The sequence below is a fragment of the Euprymna scolopes genome, chromosome 7, assembly GCF_053919585.1.
Source record: "Euprymna scolopes isolate OS-2025 chromosome 7, ASM5391958v1, whole genome shotgun sequence".
NCBI lineage: Eukaryota > Metazoa > Mollusca > Cephalopoda > Sepiida > Sepiolidae > Euprymna > Euprymna scolopes.
In genome coordinates this window covers 54,303,637-54,320,580 of record NC_136488.1, presented here as the reverse complement: position 1 = coordinate 54,320,580, position 16,944 = coordinate 54,303,637, and positions in this window count along the sequence as shown.

Sequence of the window (16,944 nt, the reverse complement as noted above, 5' to 3'; positions counted from 1 at the left end):
CCGACCAGAGAACACAGACAAAATGTCCTCCCTTGAGTAATATAAACTCTCAGAAGCGACTAGTATGGACCACTAAATATTTGAAAACCAATTTTCAAAATGTTCTCTGGACTGCCGAAACCAGAGCAACCCTCGGCGGCCCCGACAGTTGGGCCAAGAGATGGCTTCTTAAAGGCAATAGCCCACGCTTGCAATTCAGACGTCAACAGGGAGGAGGAGTGATGATTTCGGCTGGTATTATTGGAATTGAGATTGTTGGTCCTTTTCTTGTCCCTGACTGTGTCTAAATGAATTCTGTGAACTACTGCAAGTTTTTGGAAGCAAATTTATTGCCCTGGTTGAAGTCACAAAATGATGCTCTCAGCCAGAATTTAATTATCCAACAAGACAATGCCCCAAGCCATGCTTTTAGGTTCACAAAAGCTTGGCTTTCAGACAAGGGGATCTCTGGTGAACGTCTGATGGACTGGCCACCTCAGATCCCGGATTTAAATCCGATAGAGAACCTCTGGTCGATTCTGAAGAGGAAGATTTATGAAAACGGGCATCAATTCCATAGTAAAAAATACATTTGGGAGAGAATCAAGAAGGCATCTTCTGAAATTACACCTCAGCAAGTGTATACATTAACATCCTCTGTTGATAGGAGGCTGATTGATTTGATTAAAAATGGAGGAAAGCGAATAAAGGGTTAAATGGTTTCATAAATTCGTATTGTTCTGTAAATTGTTATTTGAGCAATAATTGTTGTTTTCTTGTAATATGTTATCAATATATGGTACTATAATCATGATAACACAGCTTTTCGAATTATATCATGTTTAAAAATGGTATTTATTGTGGATAAATGAGTACTTGCAAACTCTTTTGGCCCATATTCCTTCCTGAAATCATTTAAAGATCCATACCCCCCCCCAGAATATTATTATTTGGTTTCCGTTTCTATGAATTTACTCCATATATTTGCATATCAAACAGTAACATAGTTATTTGATTGGAAAATATTGAAGCATAAATTTATCAATTTGTACAATTTGCAAACACTTTTGACCCCCACTGTATATATATATATATATATATATATATATATATATATATATATATATATATATATATATATAAATATATTTGTATATGTGTATGTAGACATGTATAAAGATTACAAAATGAATGATTTGAAAAACTCAGAAAGCATAAATATTATTATGAAAAAATATATTTATAACATAATCCTAATCTAACTGTTGCCCACTCATAAGATATGCATACATTTAATATTTTAATTTTTACAGATTTCGTATTTATTATTATAGAGCCAATTCTCTGTCAATTTTAAGTCTACAGACTCGAAATTTGATATACAGGGTATGGAGATTTGGGAAAATGTTTGTAATCCGTTTTCGGCCAGAAATCTGGCTGTTAAGGGGTCAAAGTTCCACGATTTGATCTTTGAGACCTCTACCAAATTCCTTCGTCAATTTTGGGTATAAACAATTTAAATTTTAGATATAGGTTCCTTGGACATGAATCTAACTTAATAACTTGATTTGACTCCAAAACAATAAATTTTAACGGGTCATAATAGGGGTCAAATATAAAAAGAAATGACCTCTGCAGTCTCTACCAAATTATTCAGACAATTTCTGGTCCAAACATTTGAAAGTTTACAGAAAGGGTATTCAGAGATAGGGCAAGCTTTTTAATAGTTTTGGGTCGAAAATTTGAGCTAGCAATATATAAGTGTATGTATGTATGTTTGCATGTCTGCTTAAAACTTTCGACAGACGACGAATTTTCACGAGATCAGTCTCCTTTTGAAGCTCGACCCTTCAGACGACAAATACCGCAAAATTTGCTAAAAACATTAATTTTTTCACCTTCAACTGGGCACTTTTCTACAGGGAGGGGTCGGTTTTTTCACCGATATTTTTGAAAGTCATCTCCTCTTTTCGATTGTCTCGCCTTAATTTAAACCTACATCACTTCCGGTTTGGCAGTGGTCGTAACAGCAAAGACGTCACGTTTTTTCACGTTTTTTTCCTCCTTTTCAGTACGTGTTGGAGCCTGCGTTCCTACTACTTTTTCTTTTTTGGCTCAACACACACATCCAAACACCCGGGCACCCATGTTAGTATATATATATATATATATATATATATATATATATATATATATATAATTTAAAGGAGATTAGAATAATAGTCTAAAGAGCTAAGTGTATTTTAATGTAACAGTGAAATTACTAGTTTAATTAAAATACAGGAAATAGAAAGTGCTCGTTGTAATTTAGATATATAATAAGCTCGATAGTTAAATGTACTAGAGCTAATTCAATATTAAGTAATGTGATTTACAATTTAAAAATTAAAAAAAAAATTTTTAATTTAAAAATCAAATTTTAATTAAATTAAAAATCAGTTTCATAAGAAGGAACAACAACAAAATCAATTATCTGTACGATCGTTTCGGAAATCCGTGATTTTTTATTGTGGTATACATGAAGTTATGTAGAACAATTATATATAGTTTTTTTGGTAAGCACGGTCTCCTCATCAGCAAATTTAGGAGGATTTTTATTGAATTTAAAAGACACCATAAATAAACCTAGATTTAAAATTTAAAAGACACCATAAATAAACCTAGATTCATAAATAAACCTAGGTTTATTTATGGTGTCTTTTAAATTTTAAATCTAGGTTTATTTATGGTGTCTTTTAAATTCAATAAAAATCCTCCTAAATTTGCTGATGAGGAGACCGTGCTTACCAAAAAAACTATATATAATTGTTCTACATAACTTCATGTATACCACAAATAAAAAGCACGGATTTCCGAAACGATCGTACAGATAATTGATTTTGTTGTTGTTCCTTCTTATGAAACTGATTTTTAATTTAATTAAAATTTGATTTTTAAATTAAAAAATTTTTTTTTAATTTTTAAATTGTAAATCACATTAATATATATATATATATATATATATATATATATATATATATATATATATATATATATATATATATATATATTCATATTAAACGTTAAATTAACAAATATTTTCATTTATACTTTTTATACAATAATATTGCAGCATAAGACCAGGAGAACAGAGTTTCAAAGGTGGGCTGTTCTTGGAAAGGAACTTTGTTTATAAAATGTGCTTTTAGATTTAGGTACAGAGCGAAGGAAATTTTTGATAGCGTTTGTAGCTAAACGTGCTTTATATGAAAGTATGGCAAGGGGAAACATAGCTTGAAGCTCAGTCCAGCACTTGCCATAAAAATAACGACAGAACAGAGATAGGCTCACAATATCTCTTCTCTTGGAAATAGGGGAGGATAAATAAGTGTCCCTTACTAGGTTTCAAAGCTGGTTTTGAACTCTGTCAAAGTGGGATAAAGTCTTCGGAGCCTCCCCCCCCCCGATGTTTCAACAATACTCAATTTTAGGATGTATTTGGCTCTTGTAAATGATTGCGACAGGAGTGAAATATCGTATAGCACTATTTGTTTACGTGCCACGTTCAGGGTAGTAATATAGATATTCTTTCTGAATGATGAGGCCTATTGTTTAGTTGGACAATATTTTCCCCAATAATCCCATATTTACACCTCTCTCTCCCTCTCTTTCTTTCTCATTTGACCAGCATGCAGTGAACACGGATATTTTAGTGCAACCCCTTCCTTCTGTGCAAAGAATTAGCTAAGTTAACCTAGTTATGGAAAAAAGAAAACTGTTATAATTATTTTATTAATGTATAACGTAGATTATTGTAAAATAAATAGCAAGGTTTTTTTTTTCTACAAACCTGTGTCATTTGTTTCCATCCAAGTAGATATCACAACCAGAAATCAATACCAACTCGACCCAAGAAATGGTGAACTGAACTGGACATCAACAAGCAAGGTAGGTCGACATCACTAAAGTATGTTTTATTGTTTTTGGAATACCGTATGCTAAAGCCGACAGAGCTTGAGGTCGTTCACATGATGAAACAAGTAACTCTTCTTGGTAAACGATCATTTGTAACACTTGTAAAGCAGAAAAATCCCAACGATGGTCAGGTAACTCCCTGCCAAAAAACCGATGGGTTATAATTTGATGCCTATTGTTTGATCGTGTTTAACAACCGGGGAGCTTGTTTCCTCAACCAAGTAACACTCACCAGAAAACGAACTTTGTCATGTTGTTTGTCGTTCTCAGGACGTTTCTTGACCAAGTTAACCTACGCCAGGTCAACTTTCATTTTCATATTGATGTTGTTAAATCAGCGACTATGCGAAGTGTTCTTTTTTTTAAATTTTAAACAATCTTAAAATGATCATTAAAAAAAGGAAAAATTACCACAGTTAAAAATCACAACTCTGTCTGGTCTGTGAAAAAACAAAAACAAAATGAATGTGACCGCACACAGGAATATTTAATTTATATGGTGGATTAAGGAACATTTTTCTCTTATCCCTTTGATAATCACAAACTTTCGGAAAATGTTTCATTCACAAAAAAAAAAAGATGAGTTGAAAAAATATCCCTCGATTTAGTGAAAAAATGTTTCATTTATTTAAGAAAAAATCTATCAGGAAATATTTCAGTCACACCCTTTAAATGAATGTAAAGAAAGTAAATATTCTTCATAAAAAATGAGCATTTTAAATAATTCACCACACAGTTGAATTCAGAAATTCTTCATCACATCGAACTGCAACCCAAAAAATATTTCTGTTCCATGAAAAAACAAACTCTTCAAACAAATGAAAAGAAAAGAAACCCTCCTCCAAGGAAAAGTGAACATTTAAATAAAAATTCAACAATTCTTCATCACATTCGACTGTGATTTAAAAAAATGTGTATCTGTTCCATGAGAATCAATTAAGCTTGTTTAATTAATGTAAACATGTTTAATTAATGTAAACATGTTTAATTAATCTAAACATGTTTAATTAATCTAAACATGTTTAATTAATCTAAACATGTTTATATTGTCTCATTTCAGGTTAAAAAATAGGACTTATCATTGATAACCATTCTATATTCGGCAGATTTTTTGCTATCTTAATTGTGTTTTATGTCTTGTTAGAAATGTGATTATACTTTTTGAACAAAAAAATAGTAATTATAGCATGCACAATATATATGTGTGTGTGTGTGTGTGTGTGTGTGTGTGTGTGTGTGTGTGTGTGTGTGTGTGAACGTAACTCTGAATAGAAAAAAATAGTAATTATTCATGCACCTTAAATATATATATATATTTAGCTCTTTAGACTATTGTTCTAATCTCCTTTACATTATATATATATATATATATATATATATATATATATATATAGAGAGAGAGAGAGAGAGAGAGAGAGAGATAGAGATAGATATAGATATAGATATAGATATATATATGAACATAACCTTGAGAAATTGAACCCGGACAAAAAAAAGTGTTTATTTTGATTTTACGAACGTTAAAGACTTAAGAAAATAAGAACTGACGACACATGCGTTTTGTTCTTTTTTTTACCGCACTTTATAGTTAGAAAGATTGCTGACAACTTGCACCGAACCACGAACCATTTTTTGTGTACAAATTTCTCTCAGGAACAATTTTATTGATTTTGTAATTGTCTATGCTAATTATTCATTTTAAATGAATGTTAGTTCTAAATTCTGCCGCCAACTTTTCGAAGCGTAAAAAAGAAAAAAAGAATTTAGTGTTGCATTTAGAGTAGCAAAAATATATTGCTGAATAGTTCAGTCACATAACAGAAAGCTAGCTTTGGGTATCTTTCTCTTCTTCACACTCAATTTCTTACTTATGGAAAACTTTGTGGAAAAAAGATAAGGGGATGTTATTGATAATTTAAATGAAATATTTAAATAGTCTTGAAATTCTTGTTAAAACGGAAATTAAGGAATTAGCCACATGAGAAAAAATACTTAGTGGAAATAATAATTTTTGAGGATTTAGGTTTCAGTCTCCATGTGAGTCCATCATATAATAATATGTCAATCATTTTGGGGGGGGGGACAATGGGAGTCGATATCTCAAAAGAGGAAGGTAGAGATGAGTAGTACTGCCGTTGATAATGGGTATGTGTAACAATGGTCATAAAGTGGTAGTAGGAGGTTTTATTTAAAACCTCGCTTTCTTCCTCACTTTTTTCTCTTTCTTTGTTCGAGTGCTATTGGATAACAGGAATTTGTTTTTATGATTTTTAAAGAAAAATTATTTTCTAACATAAATTTTATAAAAAAGAAAAATACATCTGTATATACACGAGCCCTGTGGGGATCCTTGGATGCTGTAAAGCTTTCTGTTTCATTCCTGGACGAGCTAATGGAAAAAAGAACAATAAAAAAAAGAAAACATGTAACGAAACCGTGCATATATATATATATATATATATATATATATATGTAGTCATCAACATACAGTCCTGTTTTGTTGTATCACAACTCATCAGTGCCGCTAGACTACCACCACTCCCAAGCCAAGGATTGAACCTAGTAAGCAGTTCTACCAATCGACCAACAGGAGCGGCGCCCATAAATTATCTCGCCAAATGTCTATTTAAACAAGTGGGTGAGATTATTTACAACAGAGGTGATATATATATATATATATAAATATATATATATATATATATATATATATATATATATATATATTAAGTAATGTGATTGATGGTCAACAAATTTTTATGTTTTTTCTTTGGCAGACCATCTAGGAGTGTTTTCTAGGGTTTTGAAGGTCGCTGATTACGAATATAACATTGGTTTTGCCAGATTGGCTCTAGTTTAGAAGATACTGATAGCCCCAAATAAGCCTAAACTGCTAAAATTCTCCCTGAAATACTTCAATATAGAAGCAGTAAATAATAATTTTCTGATATTATTGAATCATACTAATGATTATGTATATATTGAAGTATTTCAGGGAGAATTTTTATATAATTATTTATATAGGGAGAATTTTTATATAATTATATACTGTAATTACTTAATAACATGTTTCATAAATATAGTTGCAGTATAAATTAAACAGTAATGAAGAATTTTCTTTTTAATTCCACAGTTGAAAATGAGTTCCAGAGAGAAAATGAGTTCTTCTAGAAGATGTTGCAGATATGAACCGGATGTCTTTTGTTACATCTGTGGACAGTATATGATGGCACAACAAAAGAGGAATATTACAGACTTTGTTAAGAGGGCGTACAAAGCATACTTCGATATGATACTTGGTGACCAAGACAAGTCTTGGGCCCCACATATGGTGTGCAAAACCTGTGTAGAAAGTCTCCGCGGTTGGACCAACGGTAAGCTGAAGTTTGCTGTACCAATGGTGTGGAGAGAGCCCAACAATCATTTTGATGACTGCTACTTCTGTCTTAATGACATGACGGGGTTTAACAAGCACAAGAAAGCAAATTGGCAGTATCCGAGCCTGGATTCTGCTATCTGTCCTGTTGCGCACTCTGAGGATCTACCTGTGCCTGTTTTCACCAGTTTGCCTGAAATCGATGAAACCGAAGAGATTCCAGCTGATCTTTCAATATCAAGTGATGATAGCTGTAGTGACTATGAAGAACCCTCAAATGGCCCTCAGGTTTTCAATCAATCTGAACTTAATGACCTAGTGCGAGACCTTTGTTTGTCGAAGGAGCAGTCTGAAGTTCTTGCATCACGACTCCAAGAGAAAAACATTCTTGATTCTGGCACAAAAGTAACATACTATAGAACAAGGGAAGGCAGCTTGCTTCGTTTCTTTTCTAAAGAAGATGACCTGGTCTTTTGTAATGACGTTTCTGCATTTCTTAACTGCATGGGAATTTCATCATATGACCCAGCAGATTGGTGTCTCTTAAGAGATAGCTCGAAAGCAAATCTAAAAAGTATACTTTTGCACAATGGCAATAAGTTTGCTGCTGTACCAATTGGCCATTCTACCAAGATGAAAGAAGAGTATGATGCTATCAAATTTGTTCTTAAAAAGCTGAATTACAACACTCATAAATGGATGATTTGTGTGGACTTGAAAATGGTGAATTTTCTGCTTGGTCAGCAAAGTGGGTACACAAAGAATCCCTGCTTTCTTTGTTTGTGGGATAGCAGAGCAAGAATCCAGCACTGGAGAAGGGAGAACTGGCCAGAACGAGAAAGTCTCGAAGTCGGCACAGCCAACGTCATCAATGAGCCTTTGGTAACCAGGGATAGAATCATCTTCCCTCCATTGCACATAAAACTAGGGCTCATGAAGCAGTTTGTTAAGGCGTTGAACAAGGATGGGGATTGCTTCAAGTACATATGCAGGCAATTTCCAGGTCTTTCCATCGAAAAAGCTAAAGGTGGCATCTTCGATGGACCTCAGATTCGAACGCTCATGAGGGATTCTGACTTCACTAATCATATGAACACGGTTGAGTTAAATGCTTGGGTGTCCTTCACAGATGTAGTGACAAACTTTTTGGGAAACCACAAAGCTGACAATTACAAGCAATTGGTCCATAAGATGCTTACTGCATACGGAAAACTAGGGGCAAATATGAGCATTAAAGTTCATTTCTTGTTTAGCCACCTCGACAGATTTCCTGGTAATCTTGGTGATTACAGTGAGGAGCAGGGAGAGAGATTCCATCAAGACATCAAAACAATGAAAGAGAGGTATCAAGGCAAATGGGATGAGCACATGATGGCAGACTACTGCTGGAACCTTTTGAGAGACTGCCCAAAAGTTGCTCACAAGCGAAAATCGTATAAACGTCAATTTTAGTTTTGTGAATAAAATATTGTTTTGTGTGTTCATTGTAACTAAGAATCTAGTGTATAATGCTTTGCATTAATTTATGATATATAACTGATTATGTAAATGTTTTTTTCACTTGGAAAATTAAAATTCAACAAATTTTTAGCAAATTTTTGGTATATCCTCGAAATCTATGAAAAGTGTTCAGTTATAGGATAAATGAAATGATGTTATATCTAACTTAACTTGTTAGATTGAGATTTTACACTGTCTTTGTGGTTTAAGATTATCATAAAAATCAATATCTGACATTTATGCACTATTTAGCCGTTTTTTGTACGTTTAGCTATGGTCACGATGTGGTGATTTCAGACAAACGACATCCCTTGGATATCTAAAAAACTAGAGCCAATTTGAAAAAACTAATGTCAGATTCGGATTCAGCGCCCTTGAAAACCCCAGAAACCAGTCTTACTTTGCCTGCCAAAAATATTGTGTGGACCAATGTAATTTAAAATAATAAAATCAAATTATAATTAAATTAAAAATCCGTTTCATAAGAAGGAATAACAACAAAATCAATTATATATATATATATATATATATATATATATATATATATATATATATATATATATATATATATATGTATGTATATATATGTATGCATATATATATGTGTATATATATATATATGTATATATATATATGTATGTATATATATATATGTATGTATGCATATATATATGTATGTATATATATGTGTGTATATATATATGTATATATATATATATGTATATGTATGTATATATATGTATGTATATATATATGCATGTATGCATATATATGTATATGTATGTATGCATATATATATGTATGTATGCATATATATGTATATGTATGTATGCATATATATATATATATATATGTATATATATATATGCATGTATATATGCATATATATATGTATGTATATATATATGTATGTGTGTTTATATATATGTATGTGTATATATATGTGTATATATATACGTATGTGCATATATATATATGTGTATATATATATATGTATGTGTATGTATATATATGTATGCATATATATATATGTATGTCTATATATATATATATGTATGTCTTTATATATATGTATGCATATATATATGTGTATATATATGTATGCATATATATATATATATATGTATGCATATAAATATGTATGTACATATATATGTATGTATATATATGTATATATGTATGTATATATGTATATATATGTATATATATATTTATGTATATATATATATATGTATGTATATAACTATGTATGTATATATATATGTATATATATATATGTATATATATATGTATGTGTATATATATGTATGTATATATGTGTATATATATGTATGCATATATATAAATGTATATATATATCTATGCATATATATATGGATGTATATATATATATCTATGTATATATATATATGTATATATATATATATGTATGTATATATATATATATATGTTTGTATATATATATATGTATGTATGTATATATACATGTATGTATGTATATATATCTATGTATGTATATATATATATATATGTATGTATATATATGTATGTATATATATATGTATGTGTATATATATATGTATATATATGTATGTATATAACTATGTATATATATATATGTATGTGTATATATATATACGTATGTATATATGTATATATATATATACGTATGTATATATATATACGTATGTATATATACATATATATATATACGTATGTATATATATACGTATGTATATATACATATATATATATACGTATGTATATATATACGTATGTATATATACATATATATATATATATATATATATATATATATATTTATATTCATCTAAATATTTTAAGACAGGAAAAAATATTAATTATAATATTGACTAGTTATGATGCATAAGCACTATCACTAATATTTATAATGTTTCTCTGTGGCTCTCTTTATATTAATTTTAAGTTCCACTTCCTATCTAATAACTTAGCTTCAATCTTAATATGAATATAATTTAATCACATTTATTAGACTTTTTATTCATATAGACATTGAATAACATCTTCTAAATACGTGTTTGATAATAATTTCTTTTTTAAAAGTTAAATGAATGAATGAGAGTAAACAAATAAGAGTGAACAGGGAGAGGAGGTTCTTGAAACCACTGTCAACTCCAATATATTCAGCGATAAAATCTGAAAGTATTGCAGAAGTGACAAGAAGCAAAAGTGTTGTTAACTGCCGCAATATCTTGTACTTGGAATGACATTACCAATTTAGTCATTCTCAGTTAAAGACGCCAGGAATATATATCTAATAAAAGAGATTGTGTGCTTTGATGTTATGTTATATGCAGGACCATGTGTTACTATGGTCAAGAAAGTAAAAGAACATTTCTGGTCGTGGCACAGAGCCAATGAGAGAAACAGGATCATGTTAGACAATGACGAAAATTTGTTCTTGAAACATCCCCATTCAGCTTAATGCTACATTTTACCAAATTATATTTAGGATTTTCTGTAGGGCGGACTGAAATATCTTCATGAGGTGATTAGTTAGCTGTGCATCAATATCTTGGTTGAAAACAATCTGGCCTGTAATACTATCTTTTGAAAATCTGTCGAACACAGCCGGAATAGACAAGGGAATATATTTGCTGCAAGGATTTCTAAGGAATAATAATAAAAGGAAAACTGAACGTTACAGATGCTTCCAAACAAATGTGATACTCTCTTAATATTATCTCACTTAAAAATGGTAATATTTAAGTGGTAGAAAACAATAGATAGCTTTCTGTATATCATCTATCAGTTCAAGAGTTGTATATGATATATGGATGATTGAAAAGCACCAGAATATTATCAGATCATTGTAAAAGTTTTTGTTTTTCGGTTTGTACAAGAAACATGTTAAACAATTGTCTTTATTGTATGTATATTGCTATTATTTAAAAATATATTCATTATTAATTTATAACTTTTTCGTTCAGATTATCAAAGCATCATTCATAGTTTTCTGCAATATTTTCATTCATATTGACTCGAGAACGACATTCTTCAGTCAACAGAAAGGAAATCATCTTCAATCATGATAATGCTCGTCTTCACACAGCGCTACAGACCAAAGATCTCCTAGGAGAATTTGGTTGGCAAAGTTTGCTCCATCCCTCATATTCTTCTGCCCTAGTTCCTTCAGATTATCACTTATTTTGAGAACTACAAAACAAATTAAATTGCCTTAGGTTAACATCAAAAGAGATTCATATTTCACTTCAAAACCTAAGTAATTTTAAGTTGGGCATTTATAACTTGTTTACAAACAAACAAAGGTCATTAGATTATGAATAACAGTTTCAAAAAACGCAGTTTTTCAATTTTCAATGTGAAATTCTAAATCAATAAAATCTTTTGCACTGACCTAACACATGATAATGACATATATCATGATGATTCGTGCAATATTTTAACATTTGCAAATAAATTCTACTTGCATATATTTTATGGAACTCACCCCACAACAAAGCATGGAGCCACTTGATATAAATAGCTAAAAATCTACCACCATAAGTTCACAAACTAATAATAAATGTTTTAGGGATGGATCCTCAAATAGAAAACAAAAATCTCCCTTTGTCAGAAACATTGCTCATGAGATATGAGGACTAAAACACAAAAAAAGGAAAGCTAGAGTACGAAGCTGCTGAAAGTAAACCTTACGTCTACTCTCTAGAAATCTGAACCTTACAAAGTGTTGTAAAGAAACTCACATCTTCAAACCTGAAGGTCCTGGGATGTGAGTGGCTTAATTGCAACAAAGAGTTAGCGTAAATAACAATTATTAGTTTGGTGCAAAAATAATGCGTTTTTTTGACGTTCCACAATATATATATACAAACGACATTATTTTTGCATGAACCTAATACAGACGCTTTGACTATATCAGTATAATGAAATTTGTAAAGAACCTGAAAAACCTGTAGCAAAATCCAAGTAAGGCAATGCCGATATTGATTATATAGATGGACAACTATTAGTGATTGGATGATTCCAATACTTCTTTTCTCATTCTGGTACAATTACTGATTCTGTTCTAAATTCCCGATTCCAATACAATAACAGATTTCAATTCTGATTCTTTGTAATTTCTAAATATAGAGTTGTTTTTTTGGGAGGAGAGTTACTGCAAAAAAATAAATAAATAAATAAATACAATATGTACATATAATTTCTTAAACATATTAATACACTTATTGAGGTGATATATACATTTTAGTTTTACTGGTAGTATAAAATCAATAAATATTTATCATTTCATTATTAATATGAGATATGGAAAATTAGGCTTTAACCAAAAACAAATGAAAAAAGATCAATCAAAAGCATGTTTCTTTTGGCATAGAAAATTTTTATGATACCGATTCTGATACGTCAACAAGTTCCATTTTTTTTGTTTCTTGACTCTAATTAAGCATCCCAACACTAGCAACTATAATGAAATTGTCAAATGAGGATAGACTCTGATACTCATACAAGAGTTCTAAGGACACACTATTCATATTAAAGACCAAATAGAATGAAAACTAATAAACTTCTCAACAATGTTTAAAAACTGAATAAATTGTATACAACAGTTGGCTAGCATCATTAGGGACTCTTACTTCAACTAGAGTTGCTACTCTTTTCCTCTTGTCCCATATCACTATATCAAGCTTAACAGTTCCATTTTCTAGGTACATGCTTATTGTAATACAAAGTCTTCATAAATGTTTTTTTAGGTCAAAAACAATAATTAATTTAATAAAACAAAAAAAATTAATAATAGTTAACTAAGAAAAATTGAAAATTAAAATGGAGAAGCAAATAAAAATTAACTAATTAAATGACTTTTCTTGTGCAAGTATAAAGAAGTTTCATTGAATGTCCTGGTGACTTGACAGACTGGGAACAGACTCAAACTGTTTCCATGAGTAGTGACGGTGGGAACGTTCTCAGAATTCACATTAGTCACCAGGTTTGTGTGCCATTAACAGTCTGAGACTGTTAATGGCACACAAACATTAAAACTTCCAGACAATTAATTGCACTAGCTTTCTCTAAATATACTTCACACATATAAAGATGTAGGGGATGTTAATACCTTTCTGATGAGCCCATCTACCATGAAACTTCAGCAAAGTGTTAAGATAAACCTATTATATTTATAATTGTCATCGCTACATACTGTGTTGAACCATTAATCTGTTGTGTGTGTAGAAACTTCCTGCTGTTCACAAGCATCGCATGGTGAGCAGGACAAATAAACATTCATAATTGTACATGTATATGTGTGTGTGTGAGTAGTAATATTGTTTGTGTGCTTTTAAACACAAACCTACATACATAAACTTGTAGATATGATAAATAAGTCTGGCGATATATTGTTACTTAAATTTTCTTTATATTCTTATAAATATATATGCACACGCGTGTATATACTTACTCACACGATATATATTAGTAATATTTCATTTTACTTTGTGTGTATATATATATATATATATATATATATATATATATATATATATATATATATATATATATATATATATTACTGATAAGCATTTTACCTTGCTGATTTCACACAGCGGGAAGCAAATGTTGACACTTTAATTTCATTCATTGTCGCATAAAAATGATCTATCGCCATTGCTTACAACAAAAAAAAAAACATAATCGCAAAAATATTTCGATTCCCTTGAAAACCATTCATTTCTTTTCTTCTATCCACAAGCCACGATATTTAATTTGATATTTATATCTTGTTGTTTATTCTGTTGTTTTTTTTTTGTGCGTGTGTAGAATCTGTTAAACAATATAAGAACGGAAAGACTATCTCTAATTGATATTAAAAAAAAAACATGAGAAAATAATAAAATAAAAACACTGTTATATGAGCCTCATGTCAGACTTGGCCAATGTAAGAACGTCATATCAGTGTAAATAACGTCTTAATCTTTTTGCGAAAGAAATACAAAATAAGCAGCTAATCATGCAAAGTATGTTTTAATCTTTAAAAAAAAGAAAGAAAAAAAGGTGAGCTACAGATGAAGAAGGAGATTTAAAAAAAAGGGAAAAGGATGAGTAAATAGTTTGAAAGTAAATTTCTAAAAACTGTTCAGTATATGCGAACATGTAAAACGTACTTTTAATCTATTTCTTTGCTTTTTCTTTCTTTAACGGCATATCAACCTCTTATGGGTCATTTAATGCTGAAACATTAGTTGTTGTTTAGTTGATAGAAGTTAAATGCTAGTAATGTTTCAGAGGAACCGTTCCGCTATATCTGGTTATATAGTTTCATTCTATTTGACAACTTGTTGAAGGTCTTTTGGTTAACTTCTTCGTAGTGTCTCAGTTGAATCTGGTAAAATGTATACAGCATGACAGTATATGATGCATTGTGCAGGATTATTTGCAAATTGGTACGTCTTTTCCTTTCACTAACTCTAAGTAAATTATATAGATTTGTTCTGGTAATTATCACTTCTTTTCTTGACATCTCTTTATTATCTCAGTGGTTTGTTTCATTGGCGTAATTTATTGTCTATACAGGAGTTCAATGATTTTTGCCCCTTTTTGTATATCAAGTTAGTTTTCATTTTAAGGCTGTATCATGGATTTTTCTGCTGTTGGGTTTAGTTTGAGTTTAATAGTTTTTTTTGATTCAATATGGCCTGGGATCCAACAGAAGATTGACTTAACGTTTATGATCATGATGATGGCTCAGTTAGATCATACAAATTAAGCTAAAATTGATAAAATCTTAATTTCTGATATTAGGCAAACCAAAATCAATAATATATGACAAGAATTCCTTGCAATTGATAATGTCAGGGTTGGAAGAATTCAAATGAAGACCAAAACAAAATAAACAAATTCCATTCCCTTTCATAATAGAGTGAATGGAAAAGGTTTTCAGAGATAAAAAAATAAAATGAAAAAATAAATGGCATATCTTACTTAGTAATCAGCCCAAAATATGATAACAAACAAGAGACAATCCTACAGATAGAATTGTGTCACAGGTGGAGTTTCTAATAGACAACCATATTAGTCTTTCAGAAAATGGCTGGATATATGCTCTGGCATGAATACCAGTGCAAGATCCTCTCATCAGAAGAGGATTGAACAGTTTATATGAAATTATGATTGTTTAATCATGGAGAGCAACACATAAATGAAGGTCATGTGAAGAAAATTCATGCTAGATCGAAGACAAGGATTAAACTCTTCGTCAGCAGTCAAAAACATGTCTCAATATAAATCAGCATAAACAGTATTTTAAGACGGAGAAATTTCCACAGTTTACTGAAACCAGTCAAATACAGATTTTAATTTTAAACCTGATATTTTACTCCAAACACTATCCATTTTCAAAGGAAGAAAAAAATTAGTTTATGTTCTTTTTAGCAACAAGATGGCATAACTTAATCTTTAGCTGTGATTCCAATAACAATCAAAAAGAATTTCTTTTCAAACTTTACAACAAATGCCTTGCTTTCCTGACTGCTGAAAAGCTGCTTCTGTGGTCCCAGTTTACAAGAATTCTGGCAAAATAACTGACCCATTACATTATCACCCCATTAGCCTCCTCCCACTTTTTGCCAAAATATTTGAATCCATAATTAACCAAGCTCTAGTCCATCACCTTACAGCTGCTAAACTTTTGACTGACCAACATTAAGGATTGAGGCAAGTCCATTCTACAGCAGATATCCTAACTGTAATCTCTGAATGTATATAGCGTTAACTGGACAAAACATGGGAGGGTAAAGCGGTAGCCGTAGATATATCTAAGGCTTTTGACAGGGTGTGGTACGATGGTCTTCTCAGGAAAATCAAATCATATGGTATCACTGTACGAATACTTAATATAATTAAATCCTTCTCAAAGAAGAGAAGAACCCAAGTTGTCCTTGACAGTCGTACATCTAAACAATATAATATAAATGTTGTTGTATCTCATGGGTCTATACTTGGATCTTTATTATTCCTAATATTCATAAATGACCTCTCTGATAAAATTGTCCCAGAGATGGGTATATTTGCTGATGACAATGCTCTATAACAAACACAAGGGGAAAACAAATGAACATATATCTAAGGAAATGGCAGAA